Source organism: Carassius gibelio, chromosome A5, assembly GCF_023724105.1.
Source record: "Carassius gibelio isolate Cgi1373 ecotype wild population from Czech Republic chromosome A5, carGib1.2-hapl.c, whole genome shotgun sequence".
In the NCBI taxonomy this organism is placed as follows: Eukaryota; Metazoa; Chordata; class Actinopteri; order Cypriniformes; family Cyprinidae; genus Carassius; species Carassius gibelio.
In genome coordinates, this window is record NC_068375.1 from 35,739,299 (window position 1) to 35,757,696 (window position 18,398).

Below are 18,398 nucleotides of genomic sequence, written 5' to 3' on the forward strand. Positions count from 1 at the left end.
CCATCACAGTAGTGATGCCGTGACAATTTCAGTACATTGATCATATAATATAGTGTAATGTATTTAAGTCAATCTGTGACCAGCCGGTATCTTTACTGCAAAAAATGCAGTCACACTACAATGTGGTGTCTGGGCCAAAATCAATATATTGATTCACAACTAACTCTTAAACACAGACTTCTGAATTTACGTGGTGCTGTTTTTTATGTGATAAACCTAAATTACAGGCTTTATTGGCTTCATTTTTTCCCTCAGTTTGAACAGAGAGCATTTGTCATCATGCAGTATGTTTACCGTACTCTTCAGAATTTCATTACACATGGCCACTGTATTTGATTACCAACACAAACACACTCTATGGCCGTCTACTACGTCTGAAATAGTATTTGGACGCATAAGCTACACTTAAAACGTATGAATGCCTTTGTATTTTATAACAAAATCCATTCAGACGTTCTTAAATATGACTCAAATATTCAAAAACTTACTGTGGCTACTATTCATTTGATGTTGACTTCCCATTTAAAATACACAAAGACAAAAAAATACAACAAAGGAATGAACATGCCAAAAAGAACAGAATGCTTATAGAATGAGTTGACAGATTCTTTTTGACAGTTATGAGACATTTTATGTGTATTTGGTGTTAAAAAAACAATGTGTAAGGGTGATAATGGGTTTAATGCAAGATACTTTATTTTAAATTGTTTACATTCGCTATACTTTTCAAACAGCATAACCTTTGAGCATGTTCTTCAGAAGTGTGAGTGTAAACAAAGCATTTTAGACCTCCAGTGGTGATATGGTGAAAAATAGCTTTACACAGATGACACCTGAAGTAAGAATCTCACTGACAACAATCTGGTTGAATGTCTCAAAAATAACAACCACTCAGGTTTCAGTCCTGGGTGAAATGGTATCTGCCGCAGGCTGAGGTAAAGATTGCACATGCTCAAACTTTGCATATTTGACACCTGTGTTGCCACATCGATTCCACAGCTACTAAAATAAAGCATACTTTTCACAAATGTTACAGAACACTCCTGAGGCATAATGAATCCTGGCCTATTTCTAAAAAAAAAAAAAAAAAAAAAAAAAAAAAAAACTTAAGTCAGCAAATTTTAAGTGTTTAAAGCTGAAGTGTGACATTTTTTTCCCAATGTTAAAACACTTTCTTTTTCCCCAGCTGAATATGCAAATATATGAGTAAACCATTCGAATATATTATCCTGAAAAATGTGTAAACAGCTGCCAGAAAAGCTTTGGCGTTTCAGAATCACCAGAGGAACAATTGAGATGGAATGATATTACTCGGATGCTATCTTCTTCTCTGAGCTAATTATTCAGTCACATGAGACAAAGTCATGTGACTTATATAAATATGTTCACCCTAGTTAAGTTTTACATGATAAAAAGTATAACCTATTTATAAAATCACATCTTAGTAAGCTTAGTGAACATTATTTTTTGTAATTTATAAAACTGATATTTAAATGTTTGCACAATAAGGTACAACTGGTTCTAACCTGATAAAGAAACATGATGATAATAGTCAAACCAAAAGGTTCAGTAGAATTGACTTTTGCAGAACCAAACAAGGACAAAGACTTTCTTCAGTAAAGGGTGTTCAACTCTGAAACATGTTACCAATTGAAATTTAAGCAGTACATAAAGTATTTTATAATGATGGTTAAGCACTGGCTTGAAACAATTCACAACTGTACACATATTTACATTTCTTAAATAATTGTTTTAATTGTTTACCTGCAGTATGCGATGGTAGGATTGGAAATATAGTTTATATGTCTTTAGTGACCTTTTATAGGTGTGTGTATATCTATGTATGGTATGCTATATTAGCTAAAAGTCTGTTTTTTTAAAGCTTCTCCAGGGACCTGATGTGCATTATTTTTTTATTTATTTTCTAACATTAGATATTTGAGAAAGTTGAAACCCAATACTTACATTAAAAAGTGACATTTTCTCTCTCTCTCAATAAATAAATAAATATAAAAAGATCACCAGCGCAAAATGAATCAGGGGAAAGTCGAAGGATCTGTTCGATTCTTTATGGCCCGTGAAATGAAAGACACGTTTTGAAGCAGCCTTCGAACTGTGACAGCTTCTGTCACGCTGATGTGACGTATTTGGTCTTAAAATGCAGTTTTTGAAGGATGCAGCTTCTGTATTGGGACACAACTATTGTGTTTCCTTCTTAGTTTCTGTGCATGTCTTCTTAACAGAAAAATTGTACAGCAAGCAATCTTCTAAATTTTTTCTATGTACATTTTGTGTGCATACAGTACAGTCCCATAATTTGCATCAGTATATGTGGTTCTGTGACACATACAAAACATTAGTCTGTTTGTTGTAACTTCCCAACCAGAGGTCAAAGGTCAGGACAGCATTGAGATGACCAGGAATCTCTCTCCAGACATTACAGACCTTCTTAATCCCATCCAGTGGGAAGTTGAACACAGCTGTTAATTTTATTATATCCAGTGCTGCAGAAGTGAAAATGAATGTGTTTCAAGTATTCATTTTTTTATAAATGGATCTATTCACAAGATGACCATTCACAAACACATGAAAGGTTAAAACGACATCAAACATTTCCCTTCATCACGAGCTGCAACACTAGATCATTAAACTGCACAATGTTTAGAGCAACCTGTAATCATAAAATACAGTCCTAAGTTTTGCAGAGTTTCAGTACTGTCACATTTATATACTTCAGATGAATTGATTTTAGATGGAGGAGGGGAGCATAAGTGTGTGTATTATCTGCACGCATGAAGATAGATCTATAGCGATCGTAAGTATAAAGAGGACATATTCCAACATGTTAAGCCAAAAACCTGCTCATATTTCTGGTGTGGATTTGGCGCCTCAGCAGAAACTGCTCCTAAAGGATGTGGATGTTGACACTAGAGAGCTTTTTCTGCAGAACCTGAGCCCCGTCTCTCTCTCAGGCAGCCGCAGAGGAAAGTGACAATGGATCGATGCATGTGATTAATTAACTTCTAATGAGTTCATCTGAGCGGCTGGGCCCGGGAAAGTTGGACATGTCCTCGGCTTCAAGTTTGACCTACCCTACTTATGCACCTCAGCATCCATCAACTCTGTCCCTGTCTCCTGGGCTGTCTCTGTCTGTCTGTCTCACTTTGCAAGATAATCAATACTTAAAAGCAAACCAGTAGGTCATTGCTTCTTATTTGGTGCCACATGGGTTTTCCCCATTTGTCTCAGTAGCTTATTCTTGCTGTAAATACAGGTATGTCAACATGAAATCAAACTCTCGGCTTACTTTTTTTTTTATTATTATTACTCTCTCTCTCTCTCTCTCTCTCTCTCTCTCTCTCTCTCTCTCTCTCTCTCTCTGTAAAAAGTTTGTCAGTGCATCAGTGGTGAATGTTGTATCCTGTTAGTTTTAAACCAAGGTATGTTAAATATAAACAGAGCCGTGAAGATCCCCATTACTTTTTTTGTTTTACTGTACTTTTAATCAAATAAATGCAGCATTGGTGAGCATAAAATACTTTCATAAACATAAAAAAAAAATCTTACAAACCCCAAAAACGAGTACTGGATGTAATTACGGTAATTTAATTACAATTCCATTGAAAATGGAAAAAATTATATTGAATTTATTAGTTATGTTTGGTATAATTCCATGTAATAGGAGACTGTAGAAAAAACCTATAAAAAATGATGGTGAATTTAACATCACATTTTAAGCATATAATGAATGAATTATAAGCTGAGCCGTGAAAGTGAGTGACAATAGATAAATAAACATAAACTCTGATCCAACCTACAAAATAAACGAGATTATATGCAAAGTCAAAACCCAGCCAGCTAGTTCGTCTCATATGCACCATGTTTAAGAACCCAGTGTGGTTTTAATTTGTCTAGAAGAGAAATTAATAAATGGCGTACCATCCATCATTGACTCAGCCTATATTGATCCAGTGTGGTCTCTCTTTTAAACTAAATTATATCTGGAAAAAAAGTCCTTCGAAGTAACCAACACACTCTGGGCAGAATTAATGAGGACGTCTCATGGAAACTGACAAGAAACTAAAATCAGTAGGTATATAAATTTAAATGTGTGCTAAGGTTTAAATTATATCTCATGTATGGAAATTTCACTCCTGAGTAGAGATAAGTGTCAACATTTATAATAATGCAACAGAAAATATAAATGCGGGTAAATTGAGCCACTTTTTGACACCAGTTTATATGACTTAGCTCAATTGTATATTGAAACAGCCCTGTTGCCACTTTAAAGGAGTCGGAATACCGGTTAGATGCTAATGTGAAAGGCACCTAAAACCTCTGCGTGAACAGGCCTGGTCTTTATTTTTTATTTTTCCTGTCCGTTGTGACTCATCACAGCCTGCGAGCCACATCGGTAGTCACATTAGCATTGATTATATTCAGAGCTGTGAAACCGGGCAACACGCAGAGCGAGCTTTGCAACTCGGTACGTAGAGATTTAGGAGAGAAAAAAGGACAGAAACAATCACATTTCAATTACACCATCTCTCAAACTGAGACACGCTCCCCGAGTGACATCAAACCTGGAGCACAAACGGGAGCATTAGTGTGAACTGAAAGCGGCAACGAAGCCGTAAACATGTTTGTTCAGAGTGGCCACGTGACTCATGGATCTGTATGCGATTCTGCCAGCGGTTCCATTAACACTGACCCATAAAATAGCTAGACCATGAACTATGCATTTTCTGATGGGCGTGGGAAGTGTATTCTTACACACATTTAAAGATTAATGACAGTACACTGCATTCATACAACTAAAATCTGAGAAAATCGGATGCTAATGACAAACTGAGCCTGGGAGATTGCCACAGTATTCAAGTATTGAATGTTGAAGTGTAGCATCAACATTAATGCACTTTTAAGTAGGCCTACACACATCAACAACCTCTTCACCCTCAAATCCTCTCCATAATGGCTACTTTTGAAAGTCTATTTTAAGTCTGTTCAAACAAATTCATCTACATTAAATCTGTTCATTACTTTTTCCATTCTGCTAGAAGGGTAGCATGAGTAGGTCACTATATCAAATTACCAAATCAATAAACCCAATAAATACAAAAGCAGTATAAGCCAGAAAGCCCATCTTCGTCTGTTTCTCCATGGCTTTGTTTTTGCAACCTATTGTTAATGACTTTATTTAAAAGGCAAGCATGATATCATTTCCTACCAGTAAAATATCTCACGGTTCTCAAACAATCAGATTTGAGGACCAGAATGTATATATATATTGTAAATATATATACTGTGAATAATTAATATTAATATACAATCTACTGGAGTCCTATGTAGTAAGTGACAAACTGAAACAGTCAAGTAAACAGCATTTGCAGGTTCTGAATCTGCCTCACTAGCAGGACTGGTGAGATTGAATCATCAGGTTCTTCGTGTCAGATAAACAGTATTCGGACATCAGAGAGACATGATTTAATGATCAACACCTCTTCAATTCATTTGGCTTCTCTGGAGCTATATTGCGCTGTCAGTGTGGTAAACAGTACATCCAAGTGGTTGGATAGAAATGTCAGGGACATTTAGATGAGAGCTGAGAATTAGGTAGAGAGCACAGCAGTGTCTCATGTCATGTTGTGAATTATTTGGTCAATTCATTAGAGCTATTCTGGCCACACCAAATTTTAAGAATAGTGTTCGGCAAGGACAGGAGTGTGTGTATGTGTGTGGGGTGCTTCAGAGAACTGTCTCTGCCTTTTGGCTCGAAGTCTGTCAGGCGCATGGCATAAAAATAACACATCTGAAAATCTGAAGGAGCTCTAAGAGGTATTAAAAACACTCACAATCATTTTAGTGAAGCCAAATTCGTCTTTAAACCTTTTGCATTTGTTAGAATGAAACTTTTGGATTCTCACAGAACATGGAGTAGCACATCAGATCACAGAGGTGAATAAATAACAACTCATTTTAAATGCGTTCTGTCAAATAAAATGTCAAATTTTAGTATTTCCGATGGGGGTTTAAACAAACAATGCTATGCTTTTCTCTCTGCAACAGCTTGTAACCAGACTGTGTTTTTTAATCTGCGCTAAATCACAAATTATAAATGTTTAAGGGGTTCCAGAGCAGTCAGTTTGATTAATAGAGCCAGTTGAGGTGACTGTGGGGTTCTAATGTAACAATCGGACAGTCAAGGCCATATTGAGCAGATGGTAATGAATCATGAGCTAACATGGGCTAAAATGCAAAACAATTGTCATCGTGATATAGAACATACTGTGGGGCTAGAATTTAATTTTCAGAATCAGTTTTGACACTTCAGTTTAAAGAAATTAAGACTAATGGTCCATAACAGTATGTTTGACCACACTGTCATATGTGAAATATTATATGTTGTTCAGGTCATTGAAAGGATATGCTGAGTGGATTATTTGTGCTAGTCACTGTTGTGGCTAGGCGAATCATTTCAACATTAATCTAAGAGTTGTATGAGTGTATACAGCCAGCAAGGATGCACCGATGATTTCCCTCAGCGGCCCCCATTATGAGCAACAGGACATCAGTCAGTGCTCAGAAATGCACCCAGCAGATCACAAGGCACACTTACCATGCTGAAAGCTAAAGCTCTTTGTCTATTATACATGTGTTGCCTCTGAAATACTTCACTTGAGCAATGAAGCCAAAAAAGGGCCTGATATACAAATGCATCAAACTAAGTGCCTTTCAGGAATCCATATGTATATATTTCTTCAATAAATGTGTCCTTTAGGTAACCCAAAAAAATTACGCTGGGGAGCGAGCAGCACCTATCACTGGCACAAACCATTAATTTCCTGTGAACGTGGCCTGCAACACGCTCAGAGGAGTGGGGTGACCTTTTCCACATTCAAGGTAAGTAGAGACGAGAGATAAAGACAAATGAGACACTAAAGAGAATGGAAGAGAGGTGTGTGGGGTTGTGTGGGGTTGGGGGGTGGGGGTGGGGGGGGGTAAGTGTACTACAAACTTTCAGAGTTTCTAAACTTTCTAAAACTCGCATTACACTTTATCATGGGTTAATATCTTTTAACTTTGGGATCATCAACATCTCACACCTGCCATGACCTTGAAGGGGATTAAGCAATTTAAAAACCAAATAAGTCATGCCCATTCTAACCCATTCTAATTATTAAGCCTCTCCACATATCGAAATTTGTGAAACAAAACCTGTCCAACTGCGACAGTGTAAAATGTATTTTTTTAACTGCACATATTGAAAATGCATGTTTTTTTTTTTTGTTTTTTTTTTATCAATACATGGAAAATGTATACAGTATATACATACATACATACACACACACAAACATATATATATATAGTGGTAAGTTACAGTGGTAAGAATACACATCTCCTCTTGTTGGTAACTGGTGGTTGAATGCAAAAGACTTACTCACGTTCCTTCACTTCACACTGTGTGATCTGCACCGAACCTGCACCTGAAAAACACTGTCTACTTACCAGACTCTCACTATTTTGTAAATAAAGAACTGTGCTTGGATTCAGCTACCTCTGAATCTCGTCTATGTCCTGAGTCCTGAGATAAGGCTTGACGCAAACCGCTATGAATCCAACACAGTGCAAAGACAGTGCTTCCATAAACACAGCTCCCATATCGGTGTACGTCGCACGCAAACACCGTCTCTCGACCAGTGCCCTTCTCTGGTCAGGCGGAAGATTGCAATAGGTTTCGGCAACAATGTTCACTCGCTCTCGAACAACACACTCACCAATATCCTATGGAAAGATCCAAGAATTTATCATCCTGCAGTTATCCGGAGCCGCGTTAAGACAGGCTGAAATGCTATGGTTTCATGAGACTGCGATCACCTCTTGATTACAAAGTTTAATTAGCCATGTTAAGGAAGTGTTTGGGGATCCTGTAGATGACTCTTCTGACACCGACCAACAAATACGTCAAGAGCCTCTGGTCCCGTCCATAGATCTTCCTCCGATATCTCCCTAGTTAAGCCCAGGATGGGCTCCCGATCTCCCGTCATGCCCAGAAGTGACTCCTGAACCCCTGTTAAGCCCAGAGAAGACTCCAGATCTCTCGTTAAGCCCCAAAGAGGCTCCCGATCTCCCGTTAAGCCCAGCTGGTGCTGGTGTTCCATTGTTGTCAAATCCAAACTCAATGCAGCCATCTACCAGGGGATTTTGGAGCACTTTATGCTTCCATCTGCTGACAAGCTTTATTGAGATGCTGATTTCATTTTGCAGCAGGACTTTAGCACCTGCCCACAGTGCCAAAGCCACTTCCAAGTGGTTTGCTGACCATGATATTACTGTGCTTGATTGGCCAGCCAACATGCCTGACCTGAACCTCACAGAGAATCTATGGCATATTGTGGAGAGGGAGATAAGAAACATCTGACTAATGACACAGAGGAGCTGAAGGCTACTATAAAAGCAACCCTTCCATAACGCCTCAGCAGTGCCACAGGCTGATCGCCTCCCTGCCACACTAAAGGAGCATATAAATTACACACCTTATCACCCCCATTATCAATATTAGATATCACATTTTATAATTTAAATTAATTTACAGCATTATAGTCATTTAACAGTACACATTTTATTTTGTCCTTTAATAGGCCTGCTGCAAATGGTCAGATGTAACTTTTTGTTTATAATTTGTTATAATTACAGAACATATTAATCTTTTAACACTTTTTTATTTAAATAAACTTATGCCACGCATCGTGTAAATATGTTGTAATAAATGTCACATAGCTTCAGCTTTTATTATGCCTAGTGAAGTGTAATAACTTACAAATTATGTTTTTCTGTCATCATTCAGGGATTTGTGTGTCTTAATGAGTGCTGTCTTTCAGTGACTGTGCTTTCAGCATTTCTGAAGGGAAGTAAAATATTTGTTATTATACAAAAATATATGCTAACAGTAGTTTTTTTTTTTACATCGAAGTCTAAGATATGCATACTTTTTTATTTTACATAAATTATAAAATAACTAGTATAAAGAAACACTAATGTATTCTGCAAATTATTATTATTATTATTTTAGAAGTGTAGCTTTCCAGAGTCACATGAACCACAGTTTAATTTCCCTAAAACAAATAATAGCAAGTCAATGTAAAATTTGGTTTTTCGACAAATGTGTGTACTAAGATCTGGTGTGGGTTATTCTGCCGCAGTATACCTTTAAAAAAAAAAACTAATAATAATCTCTGCCTACACACTGTCATGTGAGAAGAGCATTTCATGTATATTTGGTTAACTATATCAAATGACTTCTGAAAGGCGCTGCAGTTACAGCATTGACTACATTCAGAGGCTGCCTTAATTGGGTCTGGGTGTATTGACTGTCGTCCTCTTGCTCTCCCCTTTACCACGGTCGATGCCGCAGCTCGCTGTCAAAGACCGGGTTGCCTCTCTAAATCCACACTTCAGCCTCATGGGTCACGCACAAGGCTGCTTTTCATCTAAGAGTCATAAGATAAAGACACGGGAACATGGGTACAAAGACACACTTTTGTCTTATGTCTGGACATTATTGGGTAATGGAATGGAGAAATAACTGTTATTTCCAGGGGGTACTGAGGATTAATATATATATATATATATATATATATATATATATATATATATATATATATATATATATATATATATATATATATATATATATTTATAAATTTCAGAGTGGAGACTTTAAAAATGTAAAATGTCATTCAATCATTCAGTCCTTTTTTTGTAGAAACAATTTTCATTTAAAAATTGCTAGTAAATTCCACAAGTAATTTCACAGAAGCAGCAAGTAACACCTTGAATTAAATGTGAAATTTTGAAGTACCCAAACTTAAATAATATTTTCTTGTTACCCCAGTAATTGTTTTACTGACCATGTTTAAACATTTACATTTAATTATAATTTGAAAATATTTTATAACAGATAGTGTATAGTGGTTATTAATTAAAATCACACCCCGATCACTGAGATCACGTTTTCATGTATTACTGCACCTTCACAGTTAAGCATTTAGACTTTCTTATTTTAAAGGAGAACATCTTTAGATGTATTTGTTTAAATTATGTTTGTGACTTACCAGTAATCTTAGAGTTCCCTATTGCTAAACTAACTGAGTGCTGTGATTGCTTTGGACCATATTTAGATACTGACCTGCTCAACTGCACAAAAAAAAAAAAAAAAAAAAAATTATAATAATAAAATAATAAATATAGCTGCAAGCAGCGATGGCGGGCTCAAGCCGTCAGTGCAACACCACCCCGGTGGCATCGGGAAAACTGTGCCCAGCGGGCATAAGCATTTACAGTAACCCTCTTGCAATCAAATTTTAAGGGATATGGCAGTTAAAGGGTTAATCCGACCCGTCTAGACTTTGAAATCACATACACAGAACAATATATATAACTTTAGTAACATTTTATTTTAATATATATAAAAAATGTATAAGTTGTGCATCGTAGCTGACACCTAAATGAACACATTACAATTGGTTTATGACTGCAAGTCTTTCTCCTCAAATGCTATTGAGCTTCAAATTTGCTTTTGAGCCCATGTGAAAAAGTAGCATAATTTACATATGACTTACAGTTTGTTTTAATAAATATCAAACATTCAATTTAATGGTGCATTATAGCTGTCACCTAGATGAACAATTACAGTTGTTTTTATGACTGTAAGTCATTCTCTTCAAATGCTACTGACGTTAGAAAAGTGTATAACAATATTACATGAAACTTTAGAGACGGTCCCTAAATTTGAGACTCTCGAATGTCCAATGTCAAGCCAACTTTATGCCTGTTTTTGTTTTGTTTTTTACTTTATTTTTCTTTTCTCTGTGCCGGATTGCTGATATCTTTTACCCGGGCATAGATGTCCATCCATCAATTACGAACATTCATCCGCAAATGTCCGAGCGGTCGCGAGCGCGGATGGGAGAATGGCGCATGTTTTATTTTTTTTTTAGCTACTGGGATGGTGCCCCCTCTGGGAGTTGGTGCCCTACGAAGACTGCGTATTCTGCATATAGGGAGCGGCGGTACTATCTGGAAAATATATTCCTCAAACCGTCGTACAAGAGGAGGTGATGCTAGTACTTCAAGAATCTCTCAAAACCTATCTGTTCATAAAGCCTATATATAAAGTCTTAATATAGTATTCCACAATATGTTGTGCTATTCTAATATTATTGTGTTTTTTTACTGACATTGTTATTTGCTGTTATTTTTTGTTTTAATATTGTTACTGTTGTTACTTGTTGTACGGTGACCTTGAGTGGTTTGAAAGGCGCCTTAAATAAAATGCATTATTATTATTATTATTAGCTGTACACTTGATAAAAAAAAAAAATATATAAACTTATGCAATTGTATATATATATATATATATATATATATAGTGTACAGTTTTCTTTTATTGCATCTTGAAATAAATGTTTCTGAGTTCTGTGTTTGTTTGTTTTTTTTTTTTGTTTTTTTTAGGAAGATTACAGCCTTTAATCTCCTCAAAATAAATATGCATATAAACCATGAACAATTTAATTATAGCTGTATTTATAAAATGCTTACTAATGACTATTCATTTTGGGAGTAGGCTAGCAACAGTTGATGTTGAGGCCTAAGATATTTCTTAAGCTGTAATGATGAAAAAACAACAACAACACAAAATTGCTTTTTTTTCTGCTGGTGATTAAAGAGATGATTAAGTCTCCCTCCCTCTCTCTCTCTCTCTCTCTCTCTCTCTGACACCAAGCCCATCCCCTCTCCCACACATTCACACAAACTCAGCACACACACTTAACACACACACACTTAACACACAAACACACACACACATACACACACATTACCCAGAGGGACAGAGTGACATCAGATGTATGGTAGTTTTTTTAATTTTCTATCATCCATATAGTGTTGTATAGTCATGAAACTATGCATATTTCCTCAGAATGACTTGTCTTCTATGTGTACATTTTGTTGAAGTGTTTAGAAGCTGCACTTAAAAAAATAAAAGACATTTACTGGTTCCTTTTTTACTGTTATTTCAAAAAATCACCATGACAAAACCATTCAAGCTATCCAAAACTAATTCGCACCTGTTCTGTAAGATAAATTCTTTAAACAGTGGTAAAAGAGGATGTGGTGCTGATCCTTCAAGAGTCACTCCAAACTTATCTGTCCATAAAGCCTATAAAGAATTATTCTTAATACACAGTATTTCACAATACTTCAGCATATTATTCTAATTAAGTGAGGGTCATTTTATCAGTAAAATACATATTATTTTTCTTTGAAAGATTTCTATAAATGATTTAAATCATACTTGTTTCTACAATAATTATTTAAAAGTAATCATATATCGCCATCTGGTGGCCATTATTGGTACTAAGAATTGCAAGCTTGATTTATATGTTATGATAGTTTTAATTTTAAGCTGGCTCTTGAAAATGATAAAGCTATGAAACTTGCTGTGCTTCTTTCAAATGATGACTTCTACGTATATAAAAAATTATGAAGAGTTGGAATGAAGAATGTTAAAGATATAGTAAAATAACTATTGTATTTTTTTATGTTACTTTAATAAATAGGTATGGCCACACCATTTAAGGTATCCTTAACCCATTCACAATTTAACATCTTCAGTATATTGGCATCATGTTGAAAAAGTTTGGTGTGAACTACTTGTGTCTTCTTGGAGGAGTATGATTCATTTACAGGCTGAGTTTATCATAAATCCACAATAAAATTTCTGAGTTCTGTATCAATCTGTGTTGTTGTTTTTTTATTTTTATTTTTTTATTTTTCATAGGAAGATAACTGACCCTTTACTCTCCTTTTTAATAAATGTGCTTATAAACCAAGAACAAGCTATTTATAGCTGTATTTATAAGCTGCTTACTACTGACTATTAATATTGGGACAAGGCTTTATAAAGCATGAACTGACTATTTACTAATGAGTGCAGTTATTATAAAGTGTTACCAATGCATTTACTAATGTTAACAAATTAGACATTATTTTACAGTGTTATAAAATTCTTTAATGACTTACAAGCATTTGTGAAAGTTCTGCTTGCATTACAGCTTAGTCTTCATCTGTGAGCTGAACAGTTTTACTGTTACATCCATGAGATTATGTAAATTAAGATAAATGTCATGTCACAGGATGGAATAGGTCAGTATCAAATGAGATTTAAATTATTATTTGCAGCACAAATAAGTATTTTTAGAATTTTGTTTTTAATTCCTGAAACTGTCAGAAAAGGATAAGGCCTAAGAGATTTCTTAAGCTGTAATGAAAACAGCAATGTTAGCAAAAGCAACAAAAAATAACAATTTAAAATAATTTTTTTTTTCTGGTGATTAAAGAGATGATTAAGTCTCTCTCTCTCTCTCTCATTCTCTCTCTCATTGTGTCTGCCACTCAGCTCATGCCCATCCCCCAATCACAGACACACACACACACACACACACACACACACACACACACTCAGTCAGCACACATACATTCCTCAAACAGAGGGACAGAGTGAGTTGAGATGTCTGACAGTTTTTTAATTTTCTTTTAATCATACAGTGTTGTAAAGTCATGAAACTATGCATATGTCCTCAGAATGATTTGATCTCTGTATGATTTTTTTTTTTTTTTAAGTGTTTGGAAGCTGCAATTTAAAAATACAAGACAATTAATGATTCCCTTTTTACTGTCATTTCAAAAAATCACCACGACAAAACCGTTCAAGCTAACCAAAATCCGTTCGCAATTTAAGTTCCTCAATGTTTTTTCAACATGTAGACAAAGTTTGGTGAGTATAGTGAACATTTCCTGTGAGGAGTATGCATTAAATCAAAGCTCAATTTAAATATTCAAATCAAAATAGCCGACTTCCTGTTGGTCGTAGCTGATGACTGTGAATTAGAAAGTTGTCCGTCTTGAAAAGAACAATTTATGTACCAAGTTTGGTGTCTGTAGCTAAAACTAACCCCCCCACTTTTGACAAAAGGTGGCGCTATAGAGTGCCTCCTTCACGCCCTTTTAAAAGCTTTTGCCATTGTCTAGCTATCACTAATACTGATATGTGTTTTGAGTTTCATGTAAATCTGAGCTTGTTGTCTGCCTCAAACTCACCATAACAGAACATTCAAGTTTGACACGTTGCCATGGCAACACAATATCAGATATCAATATCCCCACAACAGATTTACATCGGCCATGTTTTGTCATTATTCTGATGAAGTTTTAAGTAAATAGAGTAAAAATAAGATGCTGAATTCAAAGCATTTGGAAAATGACACACTTCCTGCTGCCAGTTGGTGGCGCTATAATGTTGACTCTTAATAGTCACATATATGCGATCGGTATCATACAACGAACAAACCAATGAAGTTTGATCAAACTCAGGCAATGTATGTGGATGTTATTAGACATTTCCTGTTTCTCATTTCTCGCCATAATTTCAACGCCTCGCCACGGGCAAACCGTTCGAGATATCAAAAATCCCCTCGCAATTTTCCATCCCCAATGTCTTGAGATCATGTTGACCGAGTTTGGTGGCAATCAAGTAAAAGACCTATGACAAGTATATCAAATTCCAGAGCATGCTTTTTATAAACAGCCCTAAATAGCTGACTTCCTGTTGGGCGGAGCCTATGACATAGAGTGCGAAAGTTGTTCGGCTCAATGAGATCTATAAGTGTACTGAGTTTCATATAAATACATGAAAGTGTGTGTGAGCTATGGTTCAAGATTTCTGACTGTGTTCCAGGGGGCGCTGTAGAGCCCCTGTGCCACGCCCGGGTCCCAGTCTCTGTGGCGTCCTGATGGCCGCAGATTCCAATGTGTGTGCCAATTTTCAAGAGTTTTTGAGCATGTTAAGGCCTCCAAAAAACCCCGGAAGGTTTAATAAAAAATAAAAAAAATAATAATAAGAAGAATAATCCTTAGAAGAACAATAGGGCTCTTCGCCCCTTCGGGCTTGAGCCCTAATAATAATCAGTATTTTATGTTAATTCTAGTCTTTACATAGCAACTTCTTAAAATGTATCTTATTTGTGTGTTTTGTTTTGATTTATGTTAATATTTAAAAGTCTTTGCTCTCCATGTGCTCAGTTATTACTGTTTATAATGTTTCTCTGCTCCCATTAATGTTTTAAGTGGAACTTTCTCTTAATAAAGTACAACATGGTGTTCCATATTTATTTATTTATTAATATAATTAGAATTATTATTATTATGATTATTATTATTATTATTTTACAAGGACAAATTGTTCTCTGGCATTTAAATTTTGGTCATGGGATCAAGGTTTGTCCAAGTGGCATGATCTTGCTGGTAGAAAACTTCACCATTTACTTCTAAAAGGCATCTTTCTTAAGGTTGGAAACAACCTTTGTATAGAGATTTTACCCTGATTTGCAGTCTGGTCAAATTGATGCTAGTTGCTGAAAGTCATTGCCCATGTGCAGATGTTGGGGCAGTCATAGTTGAGCGATTTCACAGAAAATCACGTAGTGTAAATTCGGCACAATTCTTTATCTTCAGACTATGATTACATCCAATGCATGGATATCAAGCTTGATTCTGTGTGGGTTTGTTTTGATCAGAATGTCTTGATAGTCTGTTAACATGTGATCACCAGTCCTTTAGAGAATGATGCCCAGGTTTTTCTCTGTAACTATTCTCAAAAAAACTGCAAAATCTGCAAATGCATGACACCTAGTAATTTAAAATCAGTTCAGGTTATGTTGTGTAGTGTATTCCAATCCATGATTTCAACCATTCAGGTTATTAAAGTTAACAAAACTAAAATGAAACCATAAAAAAGCTGTTACTTGGAATAAAATAAATGTTAACTGAAATAAAATAAAATATAATCAACTTTTTATGTCAGCTAGGTGCCAATGCAACATTTTTTCTTTTCTAAATGCAGTTTAACTTGAGTTATTAAAATAAATCCAATTAAAACTGAAATAAAAATGAATAAAACCAGACAAAAATGCTGAAAAAAAAAAAAACACTTGGCAAAATTACTAAACATAAGATATTATAAAATAAAATATTTAAAACTGTTAATATTAACTATAGTAATATTTCAATTATTCCGAAATACTGTCATATTCTGATGAAATTCCAAGCAGCATACAATTTATATATCACTAATATTACATTGTAGATGATCTATCAATAATAACAAGCCCAATTAACTAGCCGCTACTACTGTAAGTTCAGTCTTCTGGCTAATTTACCCATATATATTTATAATGCTAGAACATAGCAAAATCACAAAAATCTGAGCTTTAAACTGTACTTAAATTATGTCCCAAATGTTACAGGGTTGCAGAACTGCATTCCTCATCTAAAATAAAGCAGCTCATTTAATATTTCGTTTGACCTCCTGAGGTGAATGAACAACATCTGAAGGTTAAGCCTTTTTTTCTTCTTCTTCTTTCTTTGCTCATGCTTTATTGTATGGCCTCTTTGACTTCTACCTCAGCCTGCTCTCTATGGATGATCCAAAGCAGTTTCCTGAACTCCATCATGCCTTAGTATAGAATACAGTTTTAAATCTCTCTGACCTCTCAGAAGTGTACAATAGGTTACTGTTTTTGTTGGTATGTTTTGCCCCAGACCATGATTGCAGGTTTATACTTCTATCTATCTGGCCATGAAAGTGATAACTATGATAGAGGACACTTCATCTGCTCCAACGTGTCATTTTTTGCTCTTGTCGAGATAGATGGATGTGGTGTGGGCTGTTAACAAAAGTCTATCTACACAATACGCTTGTGTTTTGCCAATACAGTATTTGTGTCAGGTGGATTCAATGCATTGTGTTTGCTGATTGTGTGCTTTTTGTCCTGTTCCTCCATCATTCTCAGTAACCTACAGGAGTCATGTCTCTAAGAGCACATAGTGTCTGTGATATTGATGTTAGAGCGCTGTTTCAGGTGTGTGCTGGGATGATTTGTTCAGGATAAAGGTTGCTGAAGACTAGTTACTGTTCTACAGGGTTGTTTGATGTTCTATATATATATATATATATATATATATATATATATATATATATACGTATATATATATATATATATATATATATATATATATATATATATATGTGTGTGTGTGTCTGTGATTCAAGATTTGATGAATAAATAGTTAAAAAGAGCAGCATTTGCTCAAAAAAAGAAAATAAATATTTTCTAACATTATAATTTAATCACTTTTTATCAATTTAACACATCCATGCTGAATAAAAGTAATAATTTCTTTGTTAATTGTTTTGACAGAATTAAATGTTTATAGAGATGTATCCCTGTCATGTTTCCTGTGTATCAGGATTATGAATATATTATGAATGTAAATGGAAAGGCAGCTAATTCTTAAATTCTGAATCTTACTCAACCCTCTTGTCCCAAATTAGATTCAGATCACAGTCAGGCTAGAGTCAATCCGGCTGAAACTGAAAGAACATGATGGCAGTATTTACTTTAAAACATATTTATTTAAAACATATTTATGAGTCATAAATCACATCAGAGGAATAACGCAGTTTAAGTGAAGTGACGTGAAATATGGCAAAAAATGTTAAGTAAAGGTTTTAAATATCTAACTTTCCAGCAAAAGTCACAAAGCATTAATATTCATGACAGAGGTGTGTTTGGGTAAAATATGAAACAAAGTGTCCTAAACATAAAGGGGAAATTAATTTAAAATGTATTATCAGCAGTCTTTTGGAAAACATTTCAGTCAGTCGGCAGACTTTTGCCCATAATCTTATCCTTTTTATATTACATCATATTACGATGCAGCTTTTCCAAATAAATAAATAATAATGATGAATAAAATAGTGTAACAGTTTAGAAACACATTTCTGGGAAATGACTGCACAACTAGCTGATGTGAAAATAGTGCAAAGTGCAATGCATGGAATTGATCTGGATCTGTGTACTTGTTGCATAATGTTATCATGGCAAAAATTATGTAATTTTTCAGAGATAAGTTGCCACAAAGTTTTCCAATCACTTGTTGAGAATGCTCTGCTGGATTTGTGTGAGTAAAGTGGTCCATTAAAAGCCGTTTCAGGGGAATGAGGGACTAATGGCATATGTTCCACCAGATTATTGAGACCCACCACACCAAGATTCACGGCTTATGCCATTTATTTATTTATTTATTTCAAAGATTTGAAAATCCAGGCTTAAAGCAAGCTTGACAGCTGAAAACTTCAGCGGTTTATGTATTTTTGTTTTTTATTACTGTTTGGTTTCAAAAACAAAGTGATTGGTTTGATTATTTTGTACGGTTGAGATTGAGCAGCAAAGCTGATGAGTGCCTGTTAAAATGAAGGAAGAGAAAGCTGTCGGGGGAAA